We start from the raw sequence: 12,268 nt of genomic DNA on the forward strand, positions 1-12,268 counted from the left end.
CTTATCCTACATGCATGTACTAAGTCACTTAATTAAGTACACTTATACTAATGTATAAATACATATAGATTTTGTATATAACTATATGCAAATATATAATAGCTGTAATAAGTAAAAATCATCCCTGTATTTTATGATGGGTATTCCAGCCAGAATAGTCTGATACTCTGCCTTTCTTAAACTCTCTGCTTTCAATTCAAAGAGGAGAAATGGAATTGCATTTCTTTTCAACTATAAAGCGTACTCAGCACTCTTGGTCCAGAAATGGGATTGGTACTTTGTCAGAGCAGTAACTTAATGCAGACCCACACACAGAAGCTCAGACTACAAATGCTCTATCAACAGTGCAGCATTCCCTCTTCCTGCGGCTGCTCTTCAATTTATTGAAACATGAAGGTGATTCACTAGGAAAAGATAAGAAATTATCTTGTCCTGACAGTTATTCATAACCTAAAGATATAGGGACAAATCCAGAGAGATCTTAAGAACCTAAAACAGTCATTCAAAGGACTGAGCTACAAAGATCAAAAAATACTGTACTGTAGTCACTTAAAGTGGAAGTATCTATATCCCCTCTGTGGCAATAAGGAAATGTGTGTATTGAAAGTCTGCAATAGGTCTAATTGTGTATTCTTTGAACTTCCCTGACTATATTAAATAATCAGATCCTCCTTCTATAATTCACCTGATTCCCGGTGCTGTAGAGAAAATTAGTTTGTGATTAAAAATAAAATAAATATTCAATACACAAATTCAATACTATTACTCCACTACTTGTATTTAACCTGACAAGCCATATGATTTATTTATATCAGCCAGCAAGATTTATTACTCAGCACAAAAAAAACTTCACAGAATTTACTGTTTCTACATCATCTGAGCATCTTTCTCCACAGTTGTTAGAGAAATATGTGTACATGTATAGAGATAAGCCTGTAGTTAATTAATAAATTTCTTTGGTAGGATGGATCAAAAAATGCAGCCTAGGACAAAAGGAGACAGATGTATATGGTTATTTCTGAGCCTTGATTGAAGAAAGGTTCTTTGCTATAGGTGCTCCATAACAAACTCGCATAGCAGAAGAGCTGCCCAAACAGCTCTTTCAATACCATCCAGACCTTTTAATCAACAAAAGGGCCTTGCAAGAAACTTGTATTTCCTTAATGTTTTCCCTTCCTAAACTTATCTGTAGTTGGATATAAACTCTAAATTGCAATATAGCCTCTTAACTGATTTTCCACAGAGACCTTGTTCCTCCTGCATTTGAATCCTAAGCCCATACAGCTCTCACTGGGTGTTAAGTTCCAGGTTGAAGAGAATTTGTGCCATGTTCACATCACTGCTCTTCAGGAGGCTTGAGCTCAGACTCATCAGTTAGTCAACTCACCTTTTCTGAAGGCCTTTTCAGGGTCCTCCCAGCCTGCATCCCTTGCCTGGCTCTTCTGCCCATCAGAGATGATGCCCTCCAAGACACCCTTTTTAGGAGATTTCCTCAGCATCCATACCAAAACCACCACAGAGGCATGAAGCCAACTTCTGGTCTGTCACCAGTCATCATGTGAAGTGGCAGCTCAGAGCGTGGAAGACACTTTATCCACACACTTTATTCAGGGGCCAGAAACACATGGCTTTGGAAAGGAAAGCAGTTCTTCAACTCCTCCTATACCTGGATCACCAGGATGGGAAGGCAGCCACTCAATCTTTGCACAGGTTGGTGCAGGCAATGTTGTAGGCTATGTCCAAGCCTCCTCTTCCCTCTACAGTGCACTGAATGCTTCTGGGGGAAAACTCAGCACATTATGGTTCACCTGGGACAAGAACTGAACAGGGAAAAGCTCAAATTCAGCACTCTGTTGGAAATGTGTTATCTATTGAGTAGGTGCTACTCACAAAAGTTAATATTTTCCAAGGTTAGGTGGCACAGTAGAGGCTTGTCTGCACCTTTAATTGAAAAGACAGATTAAGGGGCTTATGAAAAGGGTAGTGACAGAACAGTTGTGAGAGCTCCCAAACATAGCCAAATCCTCTGTAAATCGTGTCCAGACAACATCCACTTTGAGTCTTAATGAGGTTTGGTGCTGTACTTGCAGTCTGAGAGTGTATTCAAAATACCTCGTACAGCTTGTGTACCTCTTTGACACTGCTTCCAGACACAAGCCAAACAAGTACTGTGTTCATAAACTAGCTGTTTTCTATGAGTTCTGGTTTTGAATCACAATGGAAATGTGTGCAATTCCACAAAGTCCCTGAGGAGAACCTAGAAGGCAAGCTTTGGCCAGATTGTTTTCAGGATGAGTGTATTGTGTGCTGAAAAGAGTGACTTAGCTGTTATGAGGATCTGGTTTCCTTCCCATGACCTTCAGGCCACCCAATCTGATGTCATCACAAATAGTAGGGTGACTGGTTTGCAGGACACTGGATGCAGTGGACTGCATAGAATTGGTTGGTAGCGGGACAGTGTATGAGCAGTAGCCCTGATGGCTACACCATCAGGGACTGTAGCAGGATTGTTGACAAGCCAATACAAACTTGTCAAGTGAGAGCCACTTCTGATGCCTACATGATCCTTCTGTCCCATTGAAGCACCCCTTTTATCCTGTTGGTTTTTTTTTTTTTGCTGTCTATTGACAAAATTCCAAGAGAAGGATGAGGGCTGGCCTGGGAGTTAATTTTTGAAACCACTCTGGCTGAAGTGAAAGTCAGACTTGGCTCTCCTACTTCCTAGAGGAGCACTGTAAGCATTAGGCTATTAGTTACACCTAAATATTGCAGAAAGACTGCAACCAGCTTCCCCCATTTTCTTGTCTTATCAACAAAACTGTGACTGAGCTATCAGAAGGACTCCAATACAGTTAACATAGTTTCAGCATGTCCTATGAACTGAACTTAATATTTGGGAAAGACAGGCAGATCCATATTAGCCAAGAGGTAGGCAAAAAACATGGCTGGATATGAAATCACTTTAAACCCCCCTCAAAACACATAACCCTAAAACTACTACTGTAAGAAAGTATCAGGTGAAGTTCAGTATCCTAGGCACATATATTTGAAAAATTTAATCAAAATAGCCTGTTATAGAAGACAGCTTTAATGGTTTAATTACAGAAAGTATGGCAACTTTATTCATAAGTCACATGCAGTTCACAAAACAAAGAAAAATTCTCTGCGAGCCACTGACCCTACGGAATCTCCCGTGTTGCGATCCTTCATTTTTAGTACTGTCTTTATTGTCCCTTATATAAATACCATTTGCTTCCATAAAAGTTCCAGAATTTGGCCCAGAACAACACTGTTCTAGACCAAATAACAAGGTTGATTTTACCTCAAGTGGTGACATTAAAGATGGAGAATTCACTAAAGAACACTGGGAAAAAATACACAAAGAAAGTAATGTCAATATTTTATTGGTGCTGAGGTAGCTTGCCTTATTGTGGAATAGCCAGCTGAGATATTTGCAGTTTGTATAGTGGTATTTTTCACTTTTATTGAGATTTTAAACAGTAGGAACAAGGAAATAGCAAGCAGCATCATTTACATGTCACAGCATATCCAGATTACACAAAGCCAGCAGTTTGAGCAGCTGCACAGAACCCAAAAGCTCTGTCAGTCACACAAGCACTGCGAGTCGTGCAAGCACCAGGAAAGTGATGGTAAAAAGGAGGAGGGAGTTTGTGGTTTAGTGTGAGCCTTCTCCTGACAAAGGAGAAAGATGCTTGCCAGTAGTGAAAGGGGGATTATTAGGCGGAGAAGTGGGTATTGGCAATAGGCTCTACTAGTGAGTGGGTGAACAGATCATATCCATCACTGCTGCCCCCTTCATACAACATATGAACTGTGGGTTTGGCCATCAAAGATGGGCTAGAGAAAGGTGTGCTGGCCATTTGAATGGGAAGGTGCTGCTGTGCCTCTTCAGGTGCTAGGAAGATTTTGCCTGAGTTTATGGTCATGACAGAGTCAATCACAGATGGGTCCTAAAAGAAACTAAAGATGCTTGCTCTGTGAGGAAGACAAACACACTTTTAAAATGGAGGGTTGACAACTAAAAAGTTAAGAACCCAATGTATCTTGCAGCTCCCATGACTTACTGGAGGAGAAGGAAACTGAAAACAGAAAGAAAACAAACAAAAAAAGCAACCAAATTTTAATTTCTTGCTTGGTTTTGTGCTTTGTGCAAAGGAAATGATGCAGCATATATTAATTTAGTAAAATTAGCATCCACAGTGTCTAAGCAGTAGAACAAGAATATGCAATTATATATGACTGCAGAATAAGAGCACATAATTGTTTTTTCATCACTTCTTAATGTTTAAGAAACAGCTGCAGTTTTTTTTTTCTTTTTACTGCTAGTGTATTTTTGCTGTTTGGAAAACTAAGTAAATAGTTACAAATGACCCAGAACAGAACTTTTTTTTTTTTCAGACTAAGCTACAGAGAATAAATATTTAAATGTGCTTTAGCTTACTAGTAGTAATTCTGGGAAAGACAGAACATGGAGATGGAAAGATTTAGTTTCAAAATTTACATGTAAGCATTGCTATGTGTCTAAAGCCTCCTCTTTTCTCTCTCCACTCTTTACAAACGTCTCTTCATTCAGGTACAAAAAAAAAATCACAAAAAAAGAAGTTGCTTATGCATGTAAATATACATATCAAACAGTTCATAAGATGATCGCACTAGAACAACTACTGGATTTTACTTGTAAATTACAGCTATAGATTAAGATTATTTTTAAAGAGATACTAGCATTCCCTACTTCTAATTCTGAAAAAAAACCAAAATTATAAGGAGTGGATCAATTTTTGAAAGGTTAAGTAGTTCTGGTTTGATTACATGTTTTAAAATCCACGCTTAGACTCCTGCTTTGGAAATTGAATTTGAAATTTTCCTAAATTTACAGCAATTACTGATTGCTCTTAGACTACAACTACTACAGAAGTAGTCTTATTTGGTATTTTTGAACATATGGTTTTGATCCCTATCTGAATGAAGAAATTATTTGATGAGAAACAGTGGAGCAAAGTTACAACATGGCCAGACTTTCAAATCTCATAATTTATTCCACTTCTTAGTTACTCTTATTCTACAATATCCATTCTTCTGAGAACAATGACACTTTGAGAACTCAGACATATTTTAAAGCTCTGGATGTAGTTATTGTTTATTGCATAGGAATTATCTGAAGAACTCCAGTGGAAAGGGGATCTCTGTTAGGCTGATGAGTGTATCAAAATGATGAGTAACTTGTCAACCTACTCAAAAGCATCCACTCTGTCACCATCCCTGCAAGACAGGCCTTTGTGAATTACTAGTACTCACTTCAGATTTCAAGATCAAAAGAACCATCGGTATCCACACACAAACCTGGTAGTTTCTGTCCCTACTTGTTTTATTATTGCACTCAATATTGGAAAAAACAGCTAGAAATTACATAACTTAAAGAGTTGGAAGAACAGTACTCAGAGGTGCACTGTCATCTTCTGGGAGAATCTATCCAATTTTTCAGTCAGATGAATTCATCACTTAGTCTAGTTTCTGTCCAGTTAGCAAAGATGTTGATTTCCTGCTAGCCAAGAGTACATCTAAAAGCTTTGCATTTTGATTTTATGATCTCTTGCTTCACTCAGCACCAAGAAATAATCATAGTCACAAACTAGAATTATGAGCACTAATGCATCAGACTGCTTAGGAGAATCTCTCTAATGGCCACAGAAGGCAAGAGATCCATGTAAAACATTATTTTCAAACAAAGTGTTCAAAAATTTTAACTGTTTGCTCTACAATTCCTGCTCCTATCCAATAAACCAAAGGAAAACATAAGAAAGTGTTTGGGTTCCACTTCCAATCAGAGATTCATTCTGAATTTGAGCTACATTAGCCAATTCTAAACTAATTAAAGAGTTATTTTACATCTATTTTTTCTTGATGATGCACACTGACCCTCTGGAGGAGGTTGTTAATAACCATGCTTGGAGAGATCAGCTGGAAATCACTTTCATGAAGGGGTATGTGTCTCTAAAAGTATTTTAATACTGCTAATAAAAAGTCTGGATGCCTCGGATGAAAAGCAAACACTCCAGTCTTTTGAAATATTTTTTCTCAAAATAATTCTCTTCTCTTTTATAGAAAATATGCAAAAACACTGCCCAAAATCTCTTGTGGAAATCACATTAATCTGTAAAATATTTAAAGCTAATGTATACCAAGTCTCCACTGCCCTTTTCTAGGCAGGTTACAGAAGGTCAATCTGTCTGTCCTGCAATGCAGGCATAAGGAAGCAGAGAAAATAAAATTTTACTGCATCCTATTATGTAAGTGTTATTAAGTGAATTACCCTGTTTAAGAAACTTAAAATAGACATTTTAATGAGCCTCAGAAACCTTTAGTAACAGTATATTTTGCTGCTTGTATTGATAAGCAATGGACATGCCAGTTGCTATCAGCTATACCAAAGACAAACAAAAAATGTATTATGGTGTAATTCACTTATAATTATCAACCCCCCCAAGTTTCTCAACTCATACTCTTTCTGTTCTATCTCCTTTAGTCATAGGCTGGACATATGTCAGGTTGAGGAGTTAGAAGGACTACCATTAGCTACTGCTGAATCTCATATTTGCTCTTTATGCTAAAAAGCCCTTCCCAAGCCAGTTTATCAGTTAATGCACTCAGGCTCTCAGTCACTCTACCAGGAATTGCACTCACCAAAACAGATTTTAAAGCAAATGCCTTGTCTTGAAATGAAATGAAATGAAGTAGCTACTACAGCTGATAAATGCTCAGGACAGGATGTGAAGATTCCAGAACAATCAGTGACTCCTCCTCTGCTACCACCTTGTCACAGTTCAGGCTCTGACTAGAACAAGGTTTCATTTGTTTAGTGGCTGTCTGTTGCCAGCTGCTTTTTCTATGTCTCAACTAACTCTGACCTCCAGAGAAGCTCAGCTTGGGCTCTCTTGAGGACAAAAGTTAATTCCAATCAATTAGCCTACAATGATGTCTTCTAACTAATTTGGCCCACTCATGTACCTTCAGACTTTCTGTTACCAAAAATATCTGTGATGTTCAGAGAGATGTCAAATAGAGGTATGTTCCAGTCACTTTTAGTTTGCAACTTACTTTGTCCATTTTTAGGTTCCTAAAAATGGGAACCTTTGGGAAGCTCACAAATATGAGTGTTAACTAACAGAAAAGGCTGTCAGATCCCAATAGCAAACTCTTATCAGACACCTTCCTATTCTCCCACTATTATCTACCCAGTAAAAAGGACCTCACAAAGAATGGCAGTCACTGGGCATAAAGAGTTCACTGATAATGTCAGGAATTAAATGCGTCTTCAGTGTTCCCAAGGAACTAATACCATTTTCAGTGTTCCCAAGGAAAGCTTATGCACACAAATAGGAATTCACAGAAGGAGGCATGTTTACCTGAACAGTTCTTCTGTGCCATAAATACCTTCCAGAAAGCTTAGAACTGACAGACAGTTACAGTTGAGAGGTACCAAAGTTTGTTCTGTGGATGGGAGGGGACTGGGAGGAACGGGGTGAGTGATTTCTCCTTGGATTGTGATGCACAGAAATGAAATTATGATCTAAGTGCCCATGCTCCCTCATGTCAAATAAAAATGAGACAATTCAATTTGAAACTGGGACCAGACGCATTTCCAAGATCCAAGCAGGTTTCCGGGGCTGCAGATGAATGGAAATAATTTGCTGACAAGATAAAATCAATCCACCATCTTTGTCAAAGCCAGCTGTCACAAAGTAACAAAGTAAACAAAAATTTTATTTTTCTAATGCTGATAGAGTGCTGCTATCCCACACTGTCTCAAGAAAGAAAAAAAAGAATAAAAAGGATTTAGAGAGAAATTTCATTAAAAGAAGGATATAAAAATATAGCAGATCTGTTTTTGTACTACAGTAAGCCATAATGCCCTTCCCCTGGAAAGGTCAATATGCCCTGTGGGACAGCTTTAATACTCTCCTCTGTGTTGAGAGAACATGATGGCCTAGAACACAGGACCTTTCCAAACCCAAATTTACAAACACTTCCCATGGATGGAGATCAGAAACAGAAGGACTGGAGAGGTCTGTGGTACAGGGATTATTAAAACCCACTGAGCATAGCTGTGACTGCCTAGATTCCTTGGTTTCATCTGTAAATCTGTGATGGTCTTTGCACCAACAGTGAAATTCGAGCTGTTTTTCTAAAGTAGATGGCAGTTAACAAGACAAGGTCTAGAAGACTGTAGCTTGTACAATAATTGCAAATTAATTTTCTTGTCCATGGAGGCAATTAATTCCTGATATTGCTCCTTGGCTCCAGACTACACCTGCCAGTCCAAAGAGTTTACAAAGGAAGAAGTGCCTAAACCGCTGTCTCCATCACCTCACTCTGGCCGGGAACCACAAAGATGCCTCTGTTTGCCAGTGACCTCCAAAGAACAAAGACACAGCTCTTCACCAGTGCAGTGGTTTGAACTAAGTTTTCCCCTCTGAAGCTAAGAAAAGTGGTAACCCCCAAGGGGTGGTAACCCCCAAGGGGTGGTAACCCCCAAGGGGTGGTAACCCCTGGAAGTTTTGAAGTTTTGTCCAGTGGGCGCTCCTGCAAAATGTAAACACACCACAACCTGACTGGAAGAGATGAGTTGTAGTTTGGTTGTTGTTGGAGAGGTGGTCATGTTGTGAGCCACGAGGAAGGGGCTCTGAGCCCCACAGGGGGGCTTTGGCCCCCAGCCCCCAGCGGGGGCCTGCGGGGACCTGGAACAGCATAAAGCTGGACTAGGTGCCTGTAGTTAGGTGCCTGGGAGATGTTTCTCTCCACCCTGGGCAGCAGCAGGAGTAGCAACATACCAACACTGACCGGAGAAACGGTGGCAGAGAGCCAGGAGAGATAAGACGAAGCAACAGAGATATGCAGCACCACAGAAAGAACTCCTGGAAGGAGAGAGAGAGCCAGCAGCAGAGCTACAGAGTTTTTGGGGGTAAGAACTGAACCAGAACCCCCCACAAAACTCCTTTGAGACCCCTCTGAGAAAAAGAGGGACATGGACTCCTGTTTTGGAGAAGAGTTTTGGACATGCAGCACCGGAGAGAGAGAGGAGCTGAGAAGCTCAGTCATCCTGAGAGCTGAGCCAGGACGGTGTGGGAGGTTGGCCTTGGGGGCCCTCCCTTGCTGCAAGCTACAAAGAAGCTCGCAGCCTGAGACAGGGCACAGAGGCCCTGCAAGGAGCTTGAATCTCCTGAAGATACCAGACCGTCACGAAGCCCCCTGTGCTTGTGATATGACCGTGGTGGAACGACCTTGTCTGGGGTGACGTAGTCCACGGAGAAGACCCCTCGCTTGGTGGTGACGGGGCCGAGGGAGCTTGGATACCTCCCTCGTGAGTGCTGGCAGAAATCTAGCCACAGCTGCTGCATGCATGTGAAGAGGACAGGTGACTGCTGCTGTAGAAGATACTGCTGTTTAGAGACTGGAAGGGATCTGTTCTTCTTCCCTCCTAGATTTTTATTTGGAGGGGAGAAGAGATCTGATCCATTGTAAATACTATATGTCATGGTAGGGATAGTTGTGATCGTGTGTATAATGTGTTATAATATTTATTTGTACAGTCATTGTAACATATTCCCTTTCCCCCATTCTGAGTCTGGTGTGTTTTGTCTGGAAAAAACCCATCTCACATTGAATTGAGATGTGACAGGGGGATAGGACTAGGGAATTAGATTTTGGGGAGATCTCAAACCATGACAACCAGGAAGGGAGGAGAAGACTCCTTCACCTCTCTCTTACATGTGTACCCTGTCAGAAGGCTCAGACTGGGCTGTAGATTCAGTCTTTCTCCTCACACAAGTCCGTTTGAGGTCCACAGATTCATATGACTGAGAGCAGCACATCTCTCTGTCCTTTGCAGCAACCAGAGCTTCAGCTTTCTAGTCTGCTCCTAATAGTATTTTTATGGAAGGGCTGAGAAGAAATAAAGATGTTTTGATACAAAGTATTCTGAATTATTCCAAAGCCTACAGTATTTAATAAGGATTCATATTCATTTTGGACACAATGAAAATTCTGGGGTTTAAGAATTATTTGAGAACCTCCTACATGAATATATCAAGAGATGAAAATGAAGCATCAAGAATCATTAGATACTTGAGCAATAGATTTTTTTCCTGACATTTGATTTTATACTGTAACTGGTTTTCCTATATTTATTACAGGATAAGTTTTTTTGACTGAGGAGGGATAGATGCTGGAAAAAAATAACTGTTTCTTTACACTCACAGAAATTCAAAATGTTATTTCAAACATTTACAAATGCATGGACTGGAATACAGTTTCACAGTTTCTAGTGAACTAATCTAGAACAAAAATGATTGCTCACTTTCCCACAGAAAGAAATCCTTGTGTTTCACCCATGTTCCCTTTCCTGCATGATTAACTGATACTTCTGAATCAACAACCGATGACTTCCAGTAACAATTCACAAGAGGCTAAAGTCATAAATAGATACAGTCTCAAAAATATTTATCTAAAAGCAAAACAACTCTCAAATCAGTTGAGCAGCGATAGGTTTGCTTGGTACATATTAAGATATAAGGATTGACTCTTACCACAGTTTAGAGCCTATGCACTTTTCTCAGATAATCCATGCAAGAAAAGCAATAAAAGATCTAACAACTAAGAAAATAAAAATCAGATGTAGTTATAAATATCTATGCTGGTAATGAATACAAGCTGGCTGTATTTCACTGACAGCAAAAATTAAAAATGCAGACCAGTTTTATCATGACTTTCAAACAAGAGTGCAGAGTGCATAATTAAGCTCAGATCTCAACATTAATGGAAAACTCTATTGTATCAGTATCAACAAAGTGTGTATAATATAAATATCTATTAATAATGAGAAGCAACTATACCAAAGGCATGAATAAATATAGCAAAAAGCTGTAAATAAACTGCATATAACTGCCCAAATAGACTATGCTAGAAGTTAAATCTTATTAATGCTTTAATGAAATGAAAGTTACCTTCTATGAGCACAATATTCTCTAAAGAGTTATGAAGCAGCTGGAAGTGCCTACTGAGGGTGCCAACTGTCCTCCAAAAATGCTCTCTATCCCCAGAAGCTGTGATACAAGATCAGTTTTTTCAATTCTTTTTCTAAAGTCCTTCAACTGTTATGGTGGCAAAGCAGAGTTCAAAGGTTTGCACTGCCCCATTAATTCCTGCTGACAGTAACTCACAGGTCAGGGTTGTTGTCTCTTTTCTCCTTTAATCAAATAGAGGAAGGATGTAGATCTGCATAGCCAGGTTCTATGAGTGCTGCCTTAGTTTCATTTTATGGAGAAGGGACAAAGGGCAGGGGGAGGTTTTGGGACTTATTAGAAATACTTTCCCCTCCAGTTAAGGAGCCATGGATGTATTCTAGCTCAGCTGGAGAGGAACTAAGGCAAGAAAACTGTCCAGGTTTGGAGTGGCACAACAGCATTTCCAGCAGATTCACAGATTAAACACTTTCTGCTGGGATACAGAGATTAATCCCACAAATACCTGTGGAGGGAGCTAAAAGGCAGGCAAAGCCCAGAAGATTAAGACTGTCATGGCTCTTTCTTCCATTCTTCTTTCACACTCCAACTTAAGAGGCTGCTTGTATCTAAACCATGTATCTTGAAGTTTTCTACCACTTATGATAATTTGGTGGCATAGGTGATGTCAGTGCTAAATACAATGAGATTTCATAATTCACACAGTGAATGATGAAGCTTTGCAAACCACAGAAGCCTGGCATCTCTTCAGGAATTAATTAATATATTATGTTTGAAATTGCAGGAGACAGTACCAAATTTAATGATCATGTAGCTGGCACTCTTCAAGAACACTCATGGACTGGCTGATCAGCATGTCAAACAGTGTAAGATGTATGAATGTAAGCAAAACATAACAGACAAGTAAGCTCCTGACTTTAAAATGATAGAGGTTATATTCCACAACCTCGAAGCCAGAATTGAGATAAGTTTAGCGCTTAGAAGTAATTTAAAAAGTAATAATGCTCCTCTAAGGAAAGAACTGAACTTTTAGTCTAAGCATAAAATGTGGCTATATTTCTGGCATACTGAATCAAATTATATCTGAAGAATTAAGAAAGTATGGAGAAAAACCTGTCTGTGCTGACTACGGAGAAACAGACTGGTTTTCACAGAGTTAAATGGAGTCAAGAGGTTAAGGAGGGGGATTCAAAATACTTGAAGGGATAAAAATGCAAACTGATGTATTC

Source organism: Manacus vitellinus, unplaced genomic scaffold (assembly GCF_001715985.3).
Source record: "Manacus vitellinus isolate BGI_N305 unplaced genomic scaffold, ASM171598v3 scaffold_11_pilon, whole genome shotgun sequence".
NCBI classification, from domain to species: domain Eukaryota; kingdom Metazoa; phylum Chordata; class Aves; order Passeriformes; family Pipridae; genus Manacus; species Manacus vitellinus.